At 43.6% G+C, this 15,967-nt stretch overlaps 50 non-coding genes across 50 annotated transcripts; all 50 read right to left on the bottom strand.

Moving 5' to 3' along the window:
- Nucleotides 1–141: 141 nt before the first annotated feature.
- Nucleotides 142–260, bottom strand: LOC133826125 (5S ribosomal RNA). Its single transcript, XR_009888858.1, has one exon. It is a non-coding gene; the product is annotated as a 5S ribosomal RNA (ribosomal RNA).
- Nucleotides 261–481: 221 nt separating this feature from the next.
- On the bottom strand, nt 482–600 carry LOC133828540 (5S ribosomal RNA). The gene has a single exon (XR_009891147.1). It is a non-coding gene; the product is annotated as a 5S ribosomal RNA (ribosomal RNA).
- Nucleotides 601–711: 111 nt separating this feature from the next.
- Nucleotides 712–830, bottom strand: LOC133828539 (5S ribosomal RNA). Its single transcript, XR_009891146.1, has one exon. It is a non-coding gene; the product is annotated as a 5S ribosomal RNA (ribosomal RNA).
- A 220-nt stretch (nt 831–1,050) lies between these two features.
- LOC133828538 (5S ribosomal RNA) lies at nt 1,051–1,169 on the bottom strand. The gene has a single exon (XR_009891145.1). It is a non-coding gene; the product is annotated as a 5S ribosomal RNA (ribosomal RNA).
- A 221-nt stretch (nt 1,170–1,390) lies between these two features.
- On the bottom strand, nt 1,391–1,509 carry LOC133828536 (5S ribosomal RNA). The gene has a single exon (XR_009891144.1). It is a non-coding gene; the product is annotated as a 5S ribosomal RNA (ribosomal RNA).
- Nucleotides 1,510–1,727: 218 nt separating this feature from the next.
- Nucleotides 1,728–1,846, bottom strand: LOC133828534 (5S ribosomal RNA). Its single transcript, XR_009891142.1, has one exon. It is a non-coding gene; the product is annotated as a 5S ribosomal RNA (ribosomal RNA).
- Nucleotides 1,847–1,957: 111 nt separating this feature from the next.
- LOC133826761 (5S ribosomal RNA) lies at nt 1,958–2,076 on the bottom strand. Its single transcript, XR_009889472.1, has one exon. It is a non-coding gene; the product is annotated as a 5S ribosomal RNA (ribosomal RNA).
- A 220-nt stretch (nt 2,077–2,296) lies between these two features.
- LOC133828533 (5S ribosomal RNA) lies at nt 2,297–2,415 on the bottom strand. Its single transcript, XR_009891141.1, has one exon. It is a non-coding gene; the product is annotated as a 5S ribosomal RNA (ribosomal RNA).
- A 221-nt stretch (nt 2,416–2,636) lies between these two features.
- On the bottom strand, nt 2,637–2,755 carry LOC133828532 (5S ribosomal RNA). The gene has a single exon (XR_009891140.1). It is a non-coding gene; the product is annotated as a 5S ribosomal RNA (ribosomal RNA).
- A 218-nt stretch (nt 2,756–2,973) lies between these two features.
- On the bottom strand, nt 2,974–3,092 carry LOC133828531 (5S ribosomal RNA). Its single transcript, XR_009891138.1, has one exon. It is a non-coding gene; the product is annotated as a 5S ribosomal RNA (ribosomal RNA).
- Nucleotides 3,093–3,203: 111 nt separating this feature from the next.
- On the bottom strand, nt 3,204–3,322 carry LOC133828530 (5S ribosomal RNA). The gene has a single exon (XR_009891137.1). It is a non-coding gene; the product is annotated as a 5S ribosomal RNA (ribosomal RNA).
- Nucleotides 3,323–3,542: 220 nt separating this feature from the next.
- LOC133826350 (5S ribosomal RNA) lies at nt 3,543–3,661 on the bottom strand. Its single transcript, XR_009889073.1, has one exon. It is a non-coding gene; the product is annotated as a 5S ribosomal RNA (ribosomal RNA).
- A 220-nt stretch (nt 3,662–3,881) lies between these two features.
- On the bottom strand, nt 3,882–4,000 carry LOC133828528 (5S ribosomal RNA). Its single transcript, XR_009891135.1, has one exon. It is a non-coding gene; the product is annotated as a 5S ribosomal RNA (ribosomal RNA).
- A 111-nt stretch (nt 4,001–4,111) lies between these two features.
- Nucleotides 4,112–4,230, bottom strand: LOC133828527 (5S ribosomal RNA). The gene has a single exon (XR_009891134.1). It is a non-coding gene; the product is annotated as a 5S ribosomal RNA (ribosomal RNA).
- A 220-nt stretch (nt 4,231–4,450) lies between these two features.
- LOC133828525 (5S ribosomal RNA) lies at nt 4,451–4,569 on the bottom strand. Its single transcript, XR_009891133.1, has one exon. It is a non-coding gene; the product is annotated as a 5S ribosomal RNA (ribosomal RNA).
- Nucleotides 4,570–4,679: 110 nt separating this feature from the next.
- LOC133826722 (5S ribosomal RNA) lies at nt 4,680–4,798 on the bottom strand. The gene has a single exon (XR_009889434.1). It is a non-coding gene; the product is annotated as a 5S ribosomal RNA (ribosomal RNA).
- A 219-nt stretch (nt 4,799–5,017) lies between these two features.
- Nucleotides 5,018–5,136, bottom strand: LOC133826397 (5S ribosomal RNA). The gene has a single exon (XR_009889120.1). It is a non-coding gene; the product is annotated as a 5S ribosomal RNA (ribosomal RNA).
- Nucleotides 5,137–5,356: 220 nt separating this feature from the next.
- LOC133826360 (5S ribosomal RNA) lies at nt 5,357–5,475 on the bottom strand. The gene has a single exon (XR_009889083.1). It is a non-coding gene; the product is annotated as a 5S ribosomal RNA (ribosomal RNA).
- Nucleotides 5,476–5,586: 111 nt separating this feature from the next.
- LOC133828524 (5S ribosomal RNA) lies at nt 5,587–5,705 on the bottom strand. Its single transcript, XR_009891132.1, has one exon. It is a non-coding gene; the product is annotated as a 5S ribosomal RNA (ribosomal RNA).
- Nucleotides 5,706–5,925: 220 nt separating this feature from the next.
- LOC133826322 (5S ribosomal RNA) lies at nt 5,926–6,044 on the bottom strand. The gene has a single exon (XR_009889046.1). It is a non-coding gene; the product is annotated as a 5S ribosomal RNA (ribosomal RNA).
- A 222-nt stretch (nt 6,045–6,266) lies between these two features.
- Nucleotides 6,267–6,385, bottom strand: LOC133826124 (5S ribosomal RNA). The gene has a single exon (XR_009888857.1). It is a non-coding gene; the product is annotated as a 5S ribosomal RNA (ribosomal RNA).
- Nucleotides 6,386–6,607: 222 nt separating this feature from the next.
- Nucleotides 6,608–6,726, bottom strand: LOC133826318 (5S ribosomal RNA). The gene has a single exon (XR_009889042.1). It is a non-coding gene; the product is annotated as a 5S ribosomal RNA (ribosomal RNA).
- A 221-nt stretch (nt 6,727–6,947) lies between these two features.
- On the bottom strand, nt 6,948–7,066 carry LOC133828523 (5S ribosomal RNA). Its single transcript, XR_009891131.1, has one exon. It is a non-coding gene; the product is annotated as a 5S ribosomal RNA (ribosomal RNA).
- A 220-nt stretch (nt 7,067–7,286) lies between these two features.
- LOC133826275 (5S ribosomal RNA) lies at nt 7,287–7,405 on the bottom strand. Its single transcript, XR_009889002.1, has one exon. It is a non-coding gene; the product is annotated as a 5S ribosomal RNA (ribosomal RNA).
- Nucleotides 7,406–7,624: 219 nt separating this feature from the next.
- On the bottom strand, nt 7,625–7,743 carry LOC133828522 (5S ribosomal RNA). Its single transcript, XR_009891130.1, has one exon. It is a non-coding gene; the product is annotated as a 5S ribosomal RNA (ribosomal RNA).
- Nucleotides 7,744–7,965: 222 nt separating this feature from the next.
- On the bottom strand, nt 7,966–8,084 carry LOC133826317 (5S ribosomal RNA). The gene has a single exon (XR_009889041.1). It is a non-coding gene; the product is annotated as a 5S ribosomal RNA (ribosomal RNA).
- Nucleotides 8,085–8,305: 221 nt separating this feature from the next.
- LOC133826679 (5S ribosomal RNA) lies at nt 8,306–8,424 on the bottom strand. The gene has a single exon (XR_009889390.1). It is a non-coding gene; the product is annotated as a 5S ribosomal RNA (ribosomal RNA).
- Nucleotides 8,425–8,644: 220 nt separating this feature from the next.
- LOC133826274 (5S ribosomal RNA) lies at nt 8,645–8,763 on the bottom strand. The gene has a single exon (XR_009889001.1). It is a non-coding gene; the product is annotated as a 5S ribosomal RNA (ribosomal RNA).
- A 219-nt stretch (nt 8,764–8,982) lies between these two features.
- Nucleotides 8,983–9,101, bottom strand: LOC133828521 (5S ribosomal RNA). The gene has a single exon (XR_009891129.1). It is a non-coding gene; the product is annotated as a 5S ribosomal RNA (ribosomal RNA).
- Nucleotides 9,102–9,321: 220 nt separating this feature from the next.
- LOC133826472 (5S ribosomal RNA) lies at nt 9,322–9,440 on the bottom strand. The gene has a single exon (XR_009889190.1). It is a non-coding gene; the product is annotated as a 5S ribosomal RNA (ribosomal RNA).
- Nucleotides 9,441–9,661: 221 nt separating this feature from the next.
- LOC133828520 (5S ribosomal RNA) lies at nt 9,662–9,780 on the bottom strand. Its single transcript, XR_009891127.1, has one exon. It is a non-coding gene; the product is annotated as a 5S ribosomal RNA (ribosomal RNA).
- Nucleotides 9,781–10,000: 220 nt separating this feature from the next.
- On the bottom strand, nt 10,001–10,119 carry LOC133826273 (5S ribosomal RNA). Its single transcript, XR_009889000.1, has one exon. It is a non-coding gene; the product is annotated as a 5S ribosomal RNA (ribosomal RNA).
- Nucleotides 10,120–10,338: 219 nt separating this feature from the next.
- LOC133828519 (5S ribosomal RNA) lies at nt 10,339–10,457 on the bottom strand. Its single transcript, XR_009891126.1, has one exon. It is a non-coding gene; the product is annotated as a 5S ribosomal RNA (ribosomal RNA).
- Nucleotides 10,458–10,677: 220 nt separating this feature from the next.
- Nucleotides 10,678–10,796, bottom strand: LOC133826619 (5S ribosomal RNA). The gene has a single exon (XR_009889334.1). It is a non-coding gene; the product is annotated as a 5S ribosomal RNA (ribosomal RNA).
- A 221-nt stretch (nt 10,797–11,017) lies between these two features.
- On the bottom strand, nt 11,018–11,136 carry LOC133828518 (5S ribosomal RNA). Its single transcript, XR_009891125.1, has one exon. It is a non-coding gene; the product is annotated as a 5S ribosomal RNA (ribosomal RNA).
- Nucleotides 11,137–11,358: 222 nt separating this feature from the next.
- On the bottom strand, nt 11,359–11,477 carry LOC133826123 (5S ribosomal RNA). The gene has a single exon (XR_009888856.1). It is a non-coding gene; the product is annotated as a 5S ribosomal RNA (ribosomal RNA).
- Nucleotides 11,478–11,698: 221 nt separating this feature from the next.
- On the bottom strand, nt 11,699–11,817 carry LOC133828516 (5S ribosomal RNA). The gene has a single exon (XR_009891123.1). It is a non-coding gene; the product is annotated as a 5S ribosomal RNA (ribosomal RNA).
- Nucleotides 11,818–11,928: 111 nt separating this feature from the next.
- Nucleotides 11,929–12,047, bottom strand: LOC133828514 (5S ribosomal RNA). Its single transcript, XR_009891122.1, has one exon. It is a non-coding gene; the product is annotated as a 5S ribosomal RNA (ribosomal RNA).
- Nucleotides 12,048–12,267: 220 nt separating this feature from the next.
- LOC133828513 (5S ribosomal RNA) lies at nt 12,268–12,386 on the bottom strand. The gene has a single exon (XR_009891121.1). It is a non-coding gene; the product is annotated as a 5S ribosomal RNA (ribosomal RNA).
- A 221-nt stretch (nt 12,387–12,607) lies between these two features.
- Nucleotides 12,608–12,726, bottom strand: LOC133828512 (5S ribosomal RNA). The gene has a single exon (XR_009891120.1). It is a non-coding gene; the product is annotated as a 5S ribosomal RNA (ribosomal RNA).
- A 219-nt stretch (nt 12,727–12,945) lies between these two features.
- On the bottom strand, nt 12,946–13,064 carry LOC133828511 (5S ribosomal RNA). The gene has a single exon (XR_009891119.1). It is a non-coding gene; the product is annotated as a 5S ribosomal RNA (ribosomal RNA).
- A 111-nt stretch (nt 13,065–13,175) lies between these two features.
- On the bottom strand, nt 13,176–13,294 carry LOC133828510 (5S ribosomal RNA). Its single transcript, XR_009891118.1, has one exon. It is a non-coding gene; the product is annotated as a 5S ribosomal RNA (ribosomal RNA).
- A 220-nt stretch (nt 13,295–13,514) lies between these two features.
- On the bottom strand, nt 13,515–13,633 carry LOC133828509 (5S ribosomal RNA). The gene has a single exon (XR_009891116.1). It is a non-coding gene; the product is annotated as a 5S ribosomal RNA (ribosomal RNA).
- Nucleotides 13,634–13,854: 221 nt separating this feature from the next.
- LOC133828508 (5S ribosomal RNA) lies at nt 13,855–13,973 on the bottom strand. Its single transcript, XR_009891115.1, has one exon. It is a non-coding gene; the product is annotated as a 5S ribosomal RNA (ribosomal RNA).
- Nucleotides 13,974–14,191: 218 nt separating this feature from the next.
- On the bottom strand, nt 14,192–14,310 carry LOC133828507 (5S ribosomal RNA). The gene has a single exon (XR_009891114.1). It is a non-coding gene; the product is annotated as a 5S ribosomal RNA (ribosomal RNA).
- Nucleotides 14,311–14,421: 111 nt separating this feature from the next.
- LOC133828506 (5S ribosomal RNA) lies at nt 14,422–14,540 on the bottom strand. The gene has a single exon (XR_009891113.1). It is a non-coding gene; the product is annotated as a 5S ribosomal RNA (ribosomal RNA).
- Nucleotides 14,541–14,760: 220 nt separating this feature from the next.
- Nucleotides 14,761–14,879, bottom strand: LOC133826842 (5S ribosomal RNA). Its single transcript, XR_009889549.1, has one exon. It is a non-coding gene; the product is annotated as a 5S ribosomal RNA (ribosomal RNA).
- Nucleotides 14,880–15,097: 218 nt separating this feature from the next.
- Nucleotides 15,098–15,216, bottom strand: LOC133826282 (5S ribosomal RNA). The gene has a single exon (XR_009889008.1). It is a non-coding gene; the product is annotated as a 5S ribosomal RNA (ribosomal RNA).
- A 111-nt stretch (nt 15,217–15,327) lies between these two features.
- Nucleotides 15,328–15,446, bottom strand: LOC133828503 (5S ribosomal RNA). The gene has a single exon (XR_009891111.1). It is a non-coding gene; the product is annotated as a 5S ribosomal RNA (ribosomal RNA).
- A 220-nt stretch (nt 15,447–15,666) lies between these two features.
- On the bottom strand, nt 15,667–15,785 carry LOC133828502 (5S ribosomal RNA). The gene has a single exon (XR_009891110.1). It is a non-coding gene; the product is annotated as a 5S ribosomal RNA (ribosomal RNA).
- Nucleotides 15,786–15,967: the final 182 nt, after the last annotated feature.

The following is a 15,967-nucleotide window of genomic DNA, read 5'->3' as shown; positions in this document are numbered from 1 at the left end:
ATTCGCTGCTTGTTAGTGACCACGGTATTAACCCCTCAAGGAAAACGAAATAAATGAGTTTTTAAAGATTTAAAACAAAAAATACAAACTTTTGAGCCGTAAGTGGATTTTTAAAGGGATAAAAAAAAAATGATGTTTTCAGGGGTGCAACACGAGGACTTCCCAGGAGGTCACCCATCCTAGTACTACTCTCGCCCAAGCACGCTTAACTGCGGAGTTCTGATGGGATCCGGTGCATTAGTGCAGGTATGATCGCACCCGGAATGTTTGGTCCGCAATATTCATTTATAGCGAGCGCGTGTGTCCTCCCTTTTCTCCCCCGGATTGACTAGGAACTTCTTATTCGCTGCTTGTTAGTGACCACGGTATTAACCCCTCAAGGAAAACGAAATAAATGAGTTTTTAAAGATTTAAAACAAAAAATACAAACTTTTGAGCCGTAAGTGGATTTTTAAAGGGAAAAAAAAAAATGATGTTTTCAGGGGTGCAACACGAGGACTTCCCAGGAGGTCACCCATCCTAGTACTACTCTCGCCCAAGCACGCTTAACTGCGGAGTTCTGATGGGATCCGGTGCATTAGTGCTGGTATGATCGCACCCGGAATGTTTGGTCCGCAATATTCATTTATAGATTTAAAGATTTAAAACAAAAAATACAAACTTTTGAGCCGTAAGTGGATTTTTAAAGGGAAACAAAAAATGATGTTTTCAGGGGTGCAACACGAGGACTTCCCAGGAGGTCACCCATCCTAGTACTACTCTCGCCCAAGCACGCTTAACTGCGGAGTTCTGATGGGATCCGGTGCATTAGTGCTGGTATGATCGCACCCGGAATGTTTGGTCCGCAATATTCATTTATAGCGAGCGCGTGTGTCCTCCCTTTTCTCCCCCGGATTGACTAGGAACTTCTTATTCGCTGCTTGTTAGTGACCACGGTATTAACCCCTCAAGGAAAACGAAATAAATGAGTTTTTAAAGATTTAAAACAAAAAATACAAACTTTTGAGCCGTAAGTGGATTTTTAAAGGGAAAAAGAAAATGATGTTTTCAGGGGTGCAACACGAGGACTTCCCAGGAGGTCACCCATCCTAGTACTACTCTCGCCCAAGCACGCTTAACTGCGGAGTTCTGATGGGATCCGGTGCATTAGTGCTGGTATGATCGCACCCGGAATGTTTGGTCCGCAATATTCATTTATAGCGAGCGCGTGTGTCCTCCCTTTTCTCCCCCGGATTGACTAGGAACTTCTTATTCGCTGCTTGTTAGTGACCACGGTATTAACCCCTCAAGGAAAACGAAATAAATGAGTTTTTAAAGATTTAAAACAAAAAATACAAACTTTTGAGCCGTAAGTGGATTTTTAAAGGGAAAAAAAAAAAAGATGTTTTCAGGGGTGCAACACGAGGACTTCCCAGGAGGTCACCCATCCTAGTACTACTCTCGCCCAAGCACGCTTAACTGCGGAGTTCTGATGGGATCCGGTGCATTAGTGCTGGTATGATCGCACCCGGAATGTTTGGTCCGCAATATTCATTTATAGCGAGCGCGTGTGTCCTCCCTTTTCTCCCCCGGATTGACTAGGAACTTCTTATTCGCTGCTTATTAGTGACCACGGTATTAACCCCTCAAGGAAAACGAAATAAATGAGTTTTTAAAGATTTAAAACAAAAAATACAAACTTTTGAGCCGTAAGTAGATTTTTAGAGGGAAAAAAAATGATGTTTTCAGGGGTGCAACACGAGGACTTCCCAGGAGGTCACCCATCCTAGTACTACTCTCGCCCAAGCACGCTTAACTGCGGAGTTCTGATGGGATCCGGTGCATTAGTGCTGGTATGATCGCACCCGGAATGTTTGGTCCGCAATATTCATTTATAGATTTAAAGATTTAAAACAAAAAATACAAACTTTTGAGCCGTAAGTGGATTTTTAAAGGGAAACAAAAAATGATGTTTTCAGGGGTGCAACACGAGGACTTCCCAGGAGGTCACCCATCCTAGTACTACTCTCGCCCAAGCACGCTTAACTGCGGAGTTCGGATGGGATCCGGTGCATTAGTGCTGGTATGATCGCACCCGGAATGTTTGGTCCGCAATATTCATTTATAGCGAGCGCGTGTGTCCTCCCTTTTCTCCCCCGGATTGACTAGGAACTTCTTATTCGCTGCTTGTTAGTGACCACGGTATTAACCCCTCAAGGAAAACGAAATAAATGAGTTTTTAAAGATTTAAAACAAAAAATACAAACTTTTGAGCCGTAAGTGGATTTTTAAAGGGAAAAAGAAAATGATGTTTTCAGGGGTGCAACACGAGGACTTCCCAGGAGGTCACCCATCCTAGTACTACTCTCGCCCAAGCACGCTTAACTGCGGAGTTCTGATGGGATCCGGTGCATTAGTGCTGGTATGATCGCACCCGGAATGTTTGGTCCGCAATATTCATTTATAGCGAGCGCGTGTGTCCTCCCTTTTCTCCCCCGGATTGACTAGGTACTTCTTATTCGCTGCTTGTTAGTGACCACGGTATTAACCCCTCAAGGAAAACGAAATAAATGAGTTTTTAAAGATTTAAAACAAAAAATACAAACTTTTGAGCCGTAAGTGGATTTTTAAAGGGAAAAAAAAAAAAGATGTTTTCAGGGGTGCAACACGAGGACTTCCCAGGAGGTCACCCATCCTAGTACTACTCTCGCCCAAGCACGCTTAACTGCGGAGTTCTGATGGGATCCGGTGCATTAGTGCTGGTATGATCGCACCCGGAATGTTTGGTCCGCAATATTCATTTATAGCGAGCGCGTGTGTCCTCCCTTTTCTCCCCCGGATTGACTAGGAACTTCTTATTCGCTGCTTATTAGTGACCACGGTATTAACCCCTCAAGGAAAACGAAATAAATGAGTTTTTAAAGATTTAAAACAAAAAATACAAACTTTTGAGCCGTAAGTAGATTTTTAGAGGGAAAAAAAATGATGTTTTCAGGGGTGCAACACGAGGACTTCCCAGGAGGTCACCCATCCTAGTACTACTCTCGCCCAAGCACGCTTAACTGCGGAGTTCTGATGGGATCCGGTGCATTAGTGCTGGTATGATCGCACCCGGTATGTTTGGTCCGCAATATTCATTTATAGATTTAAAGATTTAAAACAAAAAATACAAACTTTTGAGCCGTAAGTGGATTTTTAAAGGGAAAAAAAAAATGATGTTTTCAGGGGTGCAACACGAGGACTTCCCAGGAGGTCACCCATCCTAGTACTACTCTCGCCCAAGCACGCTTAACTGCGGAGTTCTGATGGGATCCGGTGCATTAGTGCTGGTATGATCGCACCCGGAATGTTTGGTCCGCAATATTCATTTATAGCGAGCGCGTGTGTCCTCCCTTTTCTCCCCCGGATTGACTAGGAACTTCTTATTCGCTGCTTGTTAGTGACCACGGTATTAACCCCTCAAGGAAAACGAAATAAATGAGTTTTTAAAGATTTAAAACAAAAAATACAAACTTTTGAGCCGTAAGTGGATTTTTAAAGGGAAAAAAAAAATGATGTTTTCAGGGGTGCAACACGAGGACTTCCCAGGAGGTCACCCATCCTAGTACTACTCTCGCCCAAGCACGCTTAACTGCGGAGTTCTGATGGGATCCGGTGCATTAGTGCTGGTACGATCGCACCCGGAATGTTTGGTCCGCAATATTCATTTATAGCGAGCGCGTGTGTCCTCCCTTTTCTCCCCCGGATTGACTAGGAACTTCTTATTCCCTGCTTGTTAGTGACCACGGTATTAACCCCTCAAGGAAAACGAAATAAATGAGTTTTTAAAGATTTAAAACAAAAAATACAAACTTTTGAGCCGTAAGTGGATTTTTAAAGGGAAAAAAAAAATGATGTTTTCAGGGGTGCAACACGAGGACTTCCCAGGAGGTCACCCATCCTAGTACTACTCTCGCCCAAGCACGCTTAACTGCGGAGTTCTGATGGGATCCGGTGCATTAGTGCTGGTATGATCGCACCCGGAATGTTTGGTCCGCAATATTCATTTATAGATTTAAAGATTTAAAACAAAAAATACAAACTTTTGAGCCGTAAGTGGATTTTTAAAGGGAAACAAAAAATGATGTTTTCAGGGGTGCAACACGAGGACTTCCCAGGAGGTCACCCATCCTAGTACTACTCTCGCCCAAGCACGCTTAACTGCGGAGTTCTGATGGGATCCGGTGCATTAGTGCTGGTATGATCGCACCCGGAATGTTTGGTCCGCAATATTCATTTATAGCGAGCGCGTGTGTCCTTCCTTTTCTCCCCCGGATTGACTAGGAACTTCTTATTCGCTGCTTGTTAGTGACCACGGTATTAACCCCTCAAGGAAAACGAAATAAATGAGTTTTTAAAGATTTAAAACAAAAAATACAAACTTTTGAGCCGTAAGTGGATTTTTAAAGGGAAAAAAAAAATGATGTTTTCAGGGGTGCAACACGAGGACTTCCCAGGAGGTCACCCATCCTAGTACTACTCTCGCCCAAGCACGCTTAACTGCGGAGTTCTGATGGGATCCGGTGCATTAGTGCTGGTATGATCGCACCCGGAATGTTTGGTCCGCAATATTCATTTATAGATTTAAAGATTTAAAACAAAAAATACAAACTTTTGAGCCGTAAGTGGATTTTTAAAGGGAAAAAAAAATGATGTTTTCAGGGGTGCAACACGAGGACTTCCCAGGAGGTCACCCATCCTAGTACTACTCTCGCCCAGGCACGCTTAACTGCGGAGTTTTGATGGGATCCGGTGCATTAGTGCTGGTATGATCGCACCCGGAATGTTTGGTCCGCAATATTCATTTATAGCGAGCGCGTGTGTCCTCCCTTTTCTCCCCCGGATTGACTAGGAACTTCTTATTCGCTTCTTGTTAGTGACCACGGTATTAACCCCTCTAGGAAAACGAAATAAATGAGTTTTTAAAGATTTAAAACAAAAAATACAAACTTTTGAGCCGTAAGTGGATTTATAAAGGGAAAAAAAAATGATGTTTTCAGGGGTGCAACACGAGGACTTCCCAGGAAGTCACCCATCCTAGTACTACTCTCGCCCAAGCACGCTTAACTGCGGAGTTCTGATGGGATCCGGTGCATTAGTGCTGGTATGATCGCACCCGCAATGTTTGGTCCGCAATATTCATTTATAGCGAGCGCGTGTGTCCTTCCTTTTCTCCCCCGGATTGACTAGGAACTTCTTATTCGCTGCTTGTTAGTGACCACGGTATTAACCCCTCAAGGAAAACGAAATAAATGAGTTTTTAAAGATTTAAAACACAAAATACAAACTTTTGAGCCGTAAGTGGATTTTTAAAGGGAAAAAAAAAATGATGTTTTCAGGGGTGCAACACGAGGACTTCCCAGGAGGTCACCCATCCTAGTACTTCTCTCGCCCAAGCACGCTTAACTGCGGAGTTCTGATGGGATCCGGTGCATTAATGCTGGTATGATCGCACCCGGAATGTTTGGTCCGCAATATTCATTTATAGATTTAAAGATTTAAAACAAAAAATACAAACTTTTGAGCCGTAAGTGGATTTTTAAAGGGAAAAAAAAAATGATGTTTTCAGGGGTGCAACACGAGGACTTCCCAGGAGGTCACCCATCCTAGTACTACTCTCGCCCAAGCACGCTTAACTGCGGAGTTCTGATGGGATCCGGTGCATTAGTGCTGGTATGATCGCACCCGGAATGTTTGGTCCGCAATATTCATTTATAGCGAGCGCGTGTGTCCTCCCTTTTCTCCCCCGGATTGACTAGGAACTTCTTATTCGCTGCTTGTTAGTGACCACGGTATTAACCCCTCAAGGAAAACGAAATAAATGAGTTTTTAAAGATTTAAAACAAAAAATACAAACTTTTGAGCCGTAAGTGGATTTTTAAAGGGAAAAAAAAAATGATGTTTTCAGGGGTGCAACACGAGGACTTCCCAGGAGGTCACCCATCCTAGTACTACTCTCGCCCAAGCACGCTTAACTGCGGAGTTCTGATGGGATCCGGTGCATTAGTGCTGGTATGATCGCAACCGGAATGTTTGGTCCGCAATATTCATTTATTGCGAGCGCGTGTGTCCTCCCTTTTCTCCCCCGGATTGACTAGGAACTTCTTATTCGCTGCTTGTTAGTGACCACGGTATTAACCCCTCAAGGAAAACGAAATAAATGAGTTTTTAAAGATTTAAAACAAAAAATACAAACTTTTGAGCCGTAAGTGGATTTTTAAAGGGATAAAAAAAAAATGATGTTTTCAGGGGTGCAACACGAGGACTTCCCAGGAGGTCACCCATCCTAGTACTACTCTCGCCCAAGCACGCTTAACTGCGGAGTTCTGATGGGATCCGGTGCATTAGTGCAGGTATGATCGCACCCGGAATGTTTGGTCCGCAATATTCATTTATAGCGAGCGCGTGTGTCCTCCCTTTTCTCCCCCGGATTGACTAGGAACTTCTTATTCGCTGCTTGTTAGTGACCACGGTATTAACCCCTCAAGGAAAACGAAATAAATGAGTTTTTAAAGATTTAAAACAAAAAATACAAACTTTTGAGCCGTAAGTGGATTTTTAAAGGGATAAAAAAAAAATGATGTTTTCAGGGGTGCAACACAAGGACTTCCCAGGAGGTCACCCATCCTAGTACTACTCTCGCCCAAGCACGCTTAACTGCGGAGTTCTGATGGGATCCGGTGCATTAGTGCAGGTATGATCGCACCCGGAATGTTTGGTCCGCAATATTCATTTATAGCGAGCGCGTGTGTCCTCCCTTTTCTCCCCCGGATTGACGAGGAACTTCTTATTCGCTGCTTGTTAGTGACCACGGTATTAACCCCTCAAGGAAAACGAAATAAATGAGTTTTTAAAGATTTAAAACAAAAAATACAAACTTTTGAGCCGTAAGTGGATTTTTAAAGGGAAAAAAAAAAATGATGTTTTCAGGGGTGCAACACGAGGACTTCCCAGGAGGTCACCCATCCTAGTACTACTCTCGCCCAAGCACGCTTAACTGCGGAGTTCTGATGGGATCCGGTGCATTAGTGCTGGTATGATCGCACCCGGAATGTTCGGTCCGCAATATTCATTTATAGCGAGCGCGTGTGTCCTCCCTTTTCTCCCCCGGATTGACTAGGAACTTCTTATTCGCTGCTTGTTAGTGACCACGGTATTAACCCCTCAAGGAAAACGAAATAAATGAGTTTTTAAAGATTTAAAACAAAAAATACAAACTTTTGAGCCGTAAGTGGATTTTTAAAGGGAAAAAAAAAATGATGTTTTCAGGGGTGCAACACGAGGACTTCCCAGGAGGTCACCCATCCTAGTACTACTCTCGCCCAAGCACGCTTAACTGCGGAGTTCTGATGGGATCCAGTGCATTAGTGCTGGTATGATCGCACCCGGAATGTTTGGTCCGCAATATTCATTTATAGCGAGCGCGTGTGTCCTCCCTTTTCTCCCCCGGATTGACTAGGAACTTCTTATTCGCTTCTTGTTAGTGACCACGGTATTAACCCCTCAAGGAAAACGAAATAAATGAGTTTTTAAAGATTTAAAACAAAAAATACAAACTTTTGAGCCGTAAGTGGATTTTTAAAGGGAAAAAAAAATGATGTTTTCAGGGGTGCAACACGAGGACTTCCCAGGAGGTCACCCATCCTAGTACTACTCTCGCCCAAGCACGCTTAACTGCGGAGTTCTGATGGGATCCGGTGCATTAGTGCTGGTATGATCGCACCCGGAATGTTTGGTCCGCAATATTCATTTATAGCGAGCGCGTGTGTCCTCCCTTTTCTCCCCCGGATTGACTAGGAACTTCTTATTCGCTGCTTGTTAGTGACCACGGTATTAACCCCTCAAGGAAAACGAAATAAATGAGTTTTTAAAGATTTAAAACAAAAAATACAAACTTTTGAGCCGTAAGTGGATTTTTAAAGGGATAAAAAAAAAATGATGTTTTCAGGGGTGCAACACAAGGACTTCCCAGGAGGTCACCCATCCTAGTACTACTCTCGCCCAAGCACGCTTAACTGCGGAGTTCTGATGGGATCCGGTGCATTAGTGCAGGTATGATCGCACCCGGAATGTTTGGTCCGCAATATTCATTTATAGCGAGCGCGTGTGTCCTCCCTTTTCTCCCCCGGATTGACGAGGAACTTCTTATTCGCTGCTTGTTAGTGACCACGGTATTAACCCCTTAAGGAAAACGAAATAAATGAGTTTTTAAAGATTTAAAACAAAAAATACAAACTTTTGAGCCGTAAGTGGATTTTTAAAGGGAAAAAAAAAAATGATGTTTTCAGGGGTGCAACACGAGGACTTCCCAGGAGGTCACCCATCCTAGTACTACTCTCGCCCAAGCACGCTTAACTGCGGAGTTCTGATGGGATCCGGTGCATTAGTGCTTGTATGATCGCACCCGGAATGTTCGGTCCGCAATATTCATTTATAGCGAGCGCGTGTGTCCTCCCTTTTCTCCCCCGGATTGACTAGGAACTTCTTATTCGCTGCTTGTTAGTGACCACGGTATTAACCCCTCAAGGAAAACGAAATAAATGAGTTTTTAAAGATTTAAAACAAAAAATACAAACTTTTGAGCCGTAAGTGGATTTTTAAAGGGAAAAAAAAAATGATGTTTTCAGGGGTGCAACACGAGGACTTCCCAGGAGGTCACCCATCCTAGTACTACTCTCGCCCAAGCACGCTTAACTGCGGAGTTCTGATGGGATCCAGTGCATTAGTGCTGGTATGATCGCACCCGGAATGTTTGGTCCGCAATATTCATTTATAGCGAGCGCGTGTGTCCTCCCTTTTCTCCCCCGGATTGACTAGGAACTTCTTATTCGCTGCTTGTTAGTGACCACGGTATTAACCCCTCAAGGAAAACGAAATAAATGAGTTTTTAAAGATTTAAAACAAAAAATACAAACTTTTGAGCCGTAAGTGGATTTTTAAAGGGAAAAAAAAATGATGTTTTCAGGGGTGCAACACGAGGACTTCCCAGGAGGTCACCCATCCTAGTACTACTCTCGCCCAAGCACGCTTAACTGCGGAGTTCTGATGGGATCCGGTGCATTAGTGCTGGTATGATCGCACCCGGAATGTTTGGTCCGCAATATTCATTTATAGCGAGCGCGTGTGTCCTCCCTTTTTTCCCCCGGATTGACTAGGACCTTCTTATTCGCTGCTTGTTAGTGACCACGGTATTAACCCCTCAAGGAAAACGAAATAAATGAGTTTTTAAAGATTTAAAACAAAAAATACAAACTTTTGAGCCGTAAGTGGATTTTTAAAGGGAAAAAAAAAATGATGTTTTCAGGGGTGCAACACGAGGACTTCCCAGGAGGTCACCCATCCTAGTACTACTCTCGCCCAAGCATGCTTAACTGCGGAGTTCTGATGGGATCCGGTGCATTAGTGCTGGTATGATCGCACCCGGAATGTTTGGTCCGCAATATTCATTTATAGCGAGCGCGTGTGTCCTCCCTTTTTTCCCCCGGATTGACTAGGACCTTCTTATTCGCTGCTTGTTAGTGACCACGGTATTAACCCCTCAAGGAAAACGAAATAAATGAGTTTTTAAAGATTTAAAACAAAAAATACAAACTTTTGAGCCGTAAGTGGATTTTAAAAGGGAAAAAAAAAAAAGATGTTTTCAGGGGTGCAACACGAGGACTTCCCAGGAGGTCACCCATCCTAGTACTACTCTCGCCCAAGCACGCTTAACTGCGGAGTTCTGATGGGATCCGGTGCATTAGTGCTGGTATGATCGCACCCGGAATGTTCGGTCCGCAATATTCATTTATAGCGAGCGCGTGTGTCCTCCCTTTTCTCCCCCGGATTGACTAGGAACTTCTTATTCGCTGCTTGTTAGTGACCACGGTATTAACCCCTCAAGGAAAACGAAATAAATGAGTTTTTAAAGATTTAAAACAAAAAATACAAACTTTTGAGCCGTAAGTGGATTTTTAAAGGGAAAAAAAAAATGATGTTTTCAGGGGTGCAACACGAGGACTTCCCAGGAGGTCACCCATCCTAGTACTACTCTCGCCCAAGCACGCTTAACTGCGGAGTTCTGATGGGATCCAGTGCATTAGTGCTGGTATGATCGCACCCGGAATGTTTGGTCCGCAATATTCATTTATAGCGAGCGCGTGTGTCCTCCCTTTTCTCCCCCGGATTGACTAGGAACTTCTTATTCGCTGCTTGTTAGTGACCACGGTATTAACCCCTCAAGGAAAACGAAATAAATGAGTTTTTAAAGATTTAAAACAAAAAATACAAACTTTTGAGCCGTAAGTGGATTTTTAAAGGGAAAAAAAAATGATGTTTTCAGGGGTGCAACACGAGGACTTCCCAGGAGGTCACCCATCCTAGTACTACTCTCGCCCAAGCACGCTTAACTGCGGAGTTCTGATGGGATCCGGTGCATTAGTGCTGGTATGATCGCACCCGGAATGTTTGGTCCGCAATATTCATTTATAGCGAGCGCGTGTGTCCTCCCTTTTTTCCCCCGGATTGACTAGGACCTTCTTATTCGCTGCTTGTTAGTGACCACGGTATTAACCCTTCAAGGAAAACGAAATAAATGAGTTTTTAAAGATTTAAAACAAAAAATACAAACTTTTGAGCCGTAAGTGGATTTTTAAAGGGAAAAAAAAAATGATGTTTTCAGGGGTGCAACACGAGGACTTCCCAGGAGGTCACCCATCCTAGTACTACTCTCGCCCAAGCACGCTTAACTGCGGGGTTCTGATGGGATCCGGTGCATTAGTGCTGGTATGATCGCACCCGGAATGTTTGGTCCGCAATATTCATTTATAGCGAGCGCGTGTGTCCTCCCTTTTTTCCCCCGGATTGACTAGGACCTTCTTATTCGCTGCTTGTTAGTGACCACGGTATTAACCCCTCAAGGAAAACGAAATAAATGAGTTTTTAAAGATTTAAAACAAAAAATACAAACTTTTGAGCCGTAAGTGGATTTTAAAAGGGAAAAAAAAAAAAGATGTTTTCAGGGGTGCAACACGAGGACTTCCCAGGAGGTCACCCATCCTAGTACTACTCTCGCCCAAGCACGCTTAACTGCGGAGTTCTGATGGGATCCGGTGCATTAGTGCTGGTATGATCGCACCCGGAATGTTTGGTCCGCAATATTCATTTATAGCGAGCGCGTGTGTCCTCCCTTTTCTCCCCCGGATTGACTAGGAACTTCTTATTCGCTGCTTGTTAGTGACCACGGTATTAACCCCTCAAGGAAAACGAAATAAATGAGTTTTTAAAGATTTAAAACAAAAAATACAAACTTTTGAGCCGTAAGTGGATTTTTAAAGGGATAAAAAAAAAATGATGTTTTCAGGGGTGCAACACGAGGACTTCCCAGGAGGTCACCCATCCTAGTACTACTCTCGCCCAAGCACGCTTAACTGCGGAGTTCTGATGGGATCCGGTGCATTAGTGCAGGTATGATCGCACCCGGAATGTTTGGTCCGCAATATTCATTTATAGCGAGCGCGTGTGTCCTCCCTTTTCTCCCCCGGATTGACTAGGAACTTCTTATTCGCTGCTTGTTAGTGACCACGGTATTAACCCCTCAAGGAAAACGAAATAAATGAGTTTTTAAAGATTTAAAACAAAAAATACAAACTTTTGAGTCGTAAGTGGATTTTTAAAGGGAAAAAAAAAAATGATGTTTTCAGGGGTGCAACACGAGGACTTCCCAGGAGGTCACCCATCCTAGTACTACTCTCGCCCAAGCACGCTTAACTGCGGAGTTCTGATGGGATCCGGTGCATTAGTGCTGGTATGATCGCACCCGGAATGTTTGGTCCGCAATATTCATTTATAGATTTAAAGATTTAAAACAAAAAATACAAACTTTTGAGCCGTAAGTGGATTTTTAAAGGGAAACAAAAAATGATGTTTTCAGGGGTGCAACACGAGGACTTCCCAGGAGGTCACCCATCCTAGTACTACTCTCGCCCAAGCACGCTTAACTGCGGAGTTCTGATGGGATCCGGTGCATTAGTGCTGGTATGATCGCACCCGGAATGTTTGGTCCGCAATATTCATTTATAGCGAGCGCGTGTGTCCTCCCTTTTCTCCCCCGGATTGACTAGGAACTTCTTATTCGCTGCTTGTTAGTGACCACGGTATTAACCCCTCAAGGAAAACGAAATAAATGAGTTTTTAAAGATTTAAAACAAAAAATACAAACTTTTGAGCCGTAAGTGGATTTTTAAAGGGAAAAAGAAAATGATGTTTTCAGGGGTGCAACACGAGGACTTCCCAGGAGGTCACCCATCCTAGTACTACTCTCGCCCAAGCACGCTTAACTGCGGAGTTCTGATGGGATCCGGTGCATTAGTGCTGGTATGATCGCACCCGGAATGTTTGGTCCGCAATATTCATTTATAGCGAGCGCGTGTGTCCTCCCTTTTCTCCCCCGGATTGACTAGGAACTTCTTATTCGCTGCTTGTTAGTGACCACGGTATTAACCCCTCAAGGAAAACGAAATAAATGAGTTTTTAAAGATTTAAAACAAAAAATACAAACTTTTGAGCCGTAAGTGGATTTTTAAAGGGAAAAAAAAAAAAGATGTTTTCAGGGGTGCAACACGAGGACTTCCCAGGAGGTCACCCATCCTAGTACTACTCTCGCCCAAGCACGCTTAACTGCGGAGTTCTGATGGGATCCGGTGCATTAGTGCTGGTATGATCGCACCCGGAATGTTTGGTCCGCAATATTCATTTATAGCGAGCGCGTGTGTCCTCCCTTTTCTCCCCCGGATTGACTAGGAACTTCTTATTCGCTGCTTATTAGTGACCACGGTATTAACCCCTCAAGGAAAACGAAATAAATGAGTTTTTAAAGATTTAAAACAAAAAATACAAACTTTTGAGCCGTAAGTAGATTTTTAGAGGGAAAAAAAAATGATGTTTTCAGGGGTGCAACACGAGGACTTCCCAGGAGGTCACCCATCCTAGTACTACTCTCGCCCAAGCACGCTTAACTGCGGAGTTCTGATGGGATCCGGTGCATTAGTGCTGGTATGATCGCACCCGGAATGTTTGGTCCGCAATATTCATTTATAGATTTAAAGATTTAAAACAAAAAATACAAACTTTTGAGCCGTAAGTGGATTTTTAAAGGGAAACAAAAAATGATGTTTTCAGGGGTGCAACACGAGGACTTCCCAGGAGGTCACCCATCCTAGTACTACTCTCGCCCAAGCACGCTTAACTGCGGAGTTCTGATGGGATCCGGTGCATTAGTGCTGGTATGATCGCACCCGGAATGTTTGGTCCGCAATATTCATTTATAGCGAGCGCGTGTGTCCTCCCTTTTCTCCCCCGGATTGACTAGGAACTTCTTATTCGCTGCTTGTTAGTGACCACGGTATTAACCCCTCAAGGAAAACGAAATAAATGAGTTTTTAAAGATTTAAAACAAAAAATACAAACTTTTGAGCCGTAAGTGGATTTTTAAAGGGAAAAAGAAAATGATGTTTTCAGGGGTGCAACACGAGGACTTCCCAGGAGGTCACCCATCCTAGTACTACTCTCGCCCAAGCACGCTTAACTGCGGAGTTCTGATGGGATCCGGTGCATTAGTGCTGGTATGATCGCACCCGGAATGTTTGGTCCGCAATATTCATTTATAGCGAGCGCGTGTGTCCTCCCTTTTCTCCTCCGGATTGACTAGGAACTTCTTATTCGCTGCTTGTTAGTGACCACGGTATTAACCCCTCAAGGAAAACGAAATAAATGAGTTTTTAAAGATTTAAAACAAAAAATACAAACTTTTGAGCCGTAAGTGGATTTTTAAAGGGAAAAAAAAAAAAGATGTTTTCAGGGGTGCAACACGAGGACTTCCCAGGAGGTCACCCATCCTAGTACTACTCTCGCCCAAGCACGCTTAACTGCGGAGTTCTGATGGGATCCGGTGCATTAGTGCTGGTATGATCGCACCCGGAATGTTTGGTCCGCAATATTCATTTATAGCGAGCGCGTGTGTCCTCCCTTTTCTCCCCCGGATTGACTAGGAACTTCTTATTCGCTGCTTATTAGTGACCACGGTATTAACCCCTCAAGGAAAACGAAATAAATGAGTTTTTAAAGATTTAAAACAAAAAATACAAACTTTTGAGCCGTAAGTAGATTTTTAGAGGGAAAAAAAATGATGTTTTCAGGGGTGCAACACGAGGACTTCCCAGGAGGTCACCCATCCTAGTACTACTCTCGCCCAAGCACGCTTAACTGCGGAGTTCTGATGGGATCCGGTGCATTAGTGCTGGTATGATCGCACCCGGAATGTTTGGTCCGCAATATTCATTTATAGATTTAAAGATTTAAAACAAAAAATACACACTTTTGAGCCGTAAGTGGATTTTTAAAGGGAAAAAAAAAATGATGTTTTCAGGGGTGCAACACGAGGACTTCCCAGGAGGTCACCCATCCTAGTACTACTCTCGCCCAAGCACGCTTAACTGCGGAGTTCTGATGGGATCCGGTGCATTAGTGCTGGTATGATCGCACCCGGAATGTTTGGTCCGCAATATTCATTTATAGCGAGCGCGTGTGTCCTCCCTTTTCTCCCCCGGATTGACTAGGAACTTCTTATTCGCTGCTTGTTAGTGACCACGGTATTAACCCCTCAAGGAAAACGAAATAAATGAGTTTTTAAAGATTTAAAACAAAAAATACAAACTTTTGAGCCGTAAGTGGATTTTTAAAGGGAAAAAACAAATGATGTTTTCAGGGGTGCAACACGAGGACTTCCCAGGAGGTCACCCATCCTAGTTCTACTCTCGCCCAAGCACGCTTAACTGCGGAGTTCTGATGGGATCCGGTGCATTAGTGCTGGTATGATCGCACCCGGAATGTTTGGTCCGCAATATTCATTTATAGCGAGCGCGTGTGTCCTCCCTTTTCTCCCCCGGATTGACTAGGAACTTCTTATTCGCTGCTTATTAGTGACCACGGTATTAACCCCTCAAGGAAAACGAAATAAATGAGTTTTTAAAGATTTAAAACAAAAAATACAAACTTTTGAGCCGTAAGTAGATTTTTAGAGGGAAAAAAAATGATGTTTTCAGGGGTGCAACGCGAGGACTTCCCAGGAGGTCACCCATCCTAGTACTACTCTCGCCCAAGCACGCTTAACTGCGGAGTTCTGATGGGATCCGGTGCATTAGTGCTGGTATGATCGCACCCGGAATGTTTGGTCCGCAATATTCATTTATAGATTTAAAGATTTAAAACAAAAAATACACACTTTTGAGCCGTAAGTGGATTTTTAAAGGGAAAAAAAAAATGATGTTTTCAGGGGTGCAACACGAGGACTTCCCAGGAGGTCACCCATCCTAGTACTACTCTCGCCCAAGCACGCTTAACTGCGGAGTTCTGATGGGATCCGGTGCATTAGTGCTGGTATGATCGCACCCGGAATGTTTGGTCCGCAATATTCATTTATAGCGAGCGCGTGTGTCCTCCCTTTTCTCCCCCGGATTGACTAGGAACTTCTTATTCGCTGCTTGTTAGTGACCACGGTATTAACCCCTCAAGGAAAACGAAATAAATGAGTTTTTAAAGATTTAAAACAAAAAATACAAACTTTTGAGCCGTAAGTGGATTTTTAAAGGGAAAAAAAAAATGATGTTTTCAGGGGTGCAACACGAGGACTTCCCAGGAGGTCACCCATCCTAGTACTACTCTCGCCCAAGCACGCTTAACTGCGGAGTTCTGATGGGATCCGGTGCATTAGTGCTGGTATGATCGCACCCGGAATGTTTGGTCCGCAATATTCATTTATAGCGAGCGCGTGTGTCCTCCCTTTTTTCCCCCGGATTGACTAGGACCTTCTTATTCGCTGCTTGTTAGTGACCACGGTATTAACCCCTCAAGGAAAACGAAATAAATGAGTTTTTAAAGATTTAAAACAAAAAATACAAACTTTTGAGCCGTA

This window comes from Humulus lupulus, chromosome 3 (genome assembly GCF_963169125.1).
Source record: "Humulus lupulus chromosome 3, drHumLupu1.1, whole genome shotgun sequence".
Lineage (NCBI taxonomy): Eukaryota > Viridiplantae > Streptophyta > Magnoliopsida > Rosales > Cannabaceae > Humulus > Humulus lupulus.
This window is presented reverse-complemented; position numbering and strand designations above follow the sequence as displayed.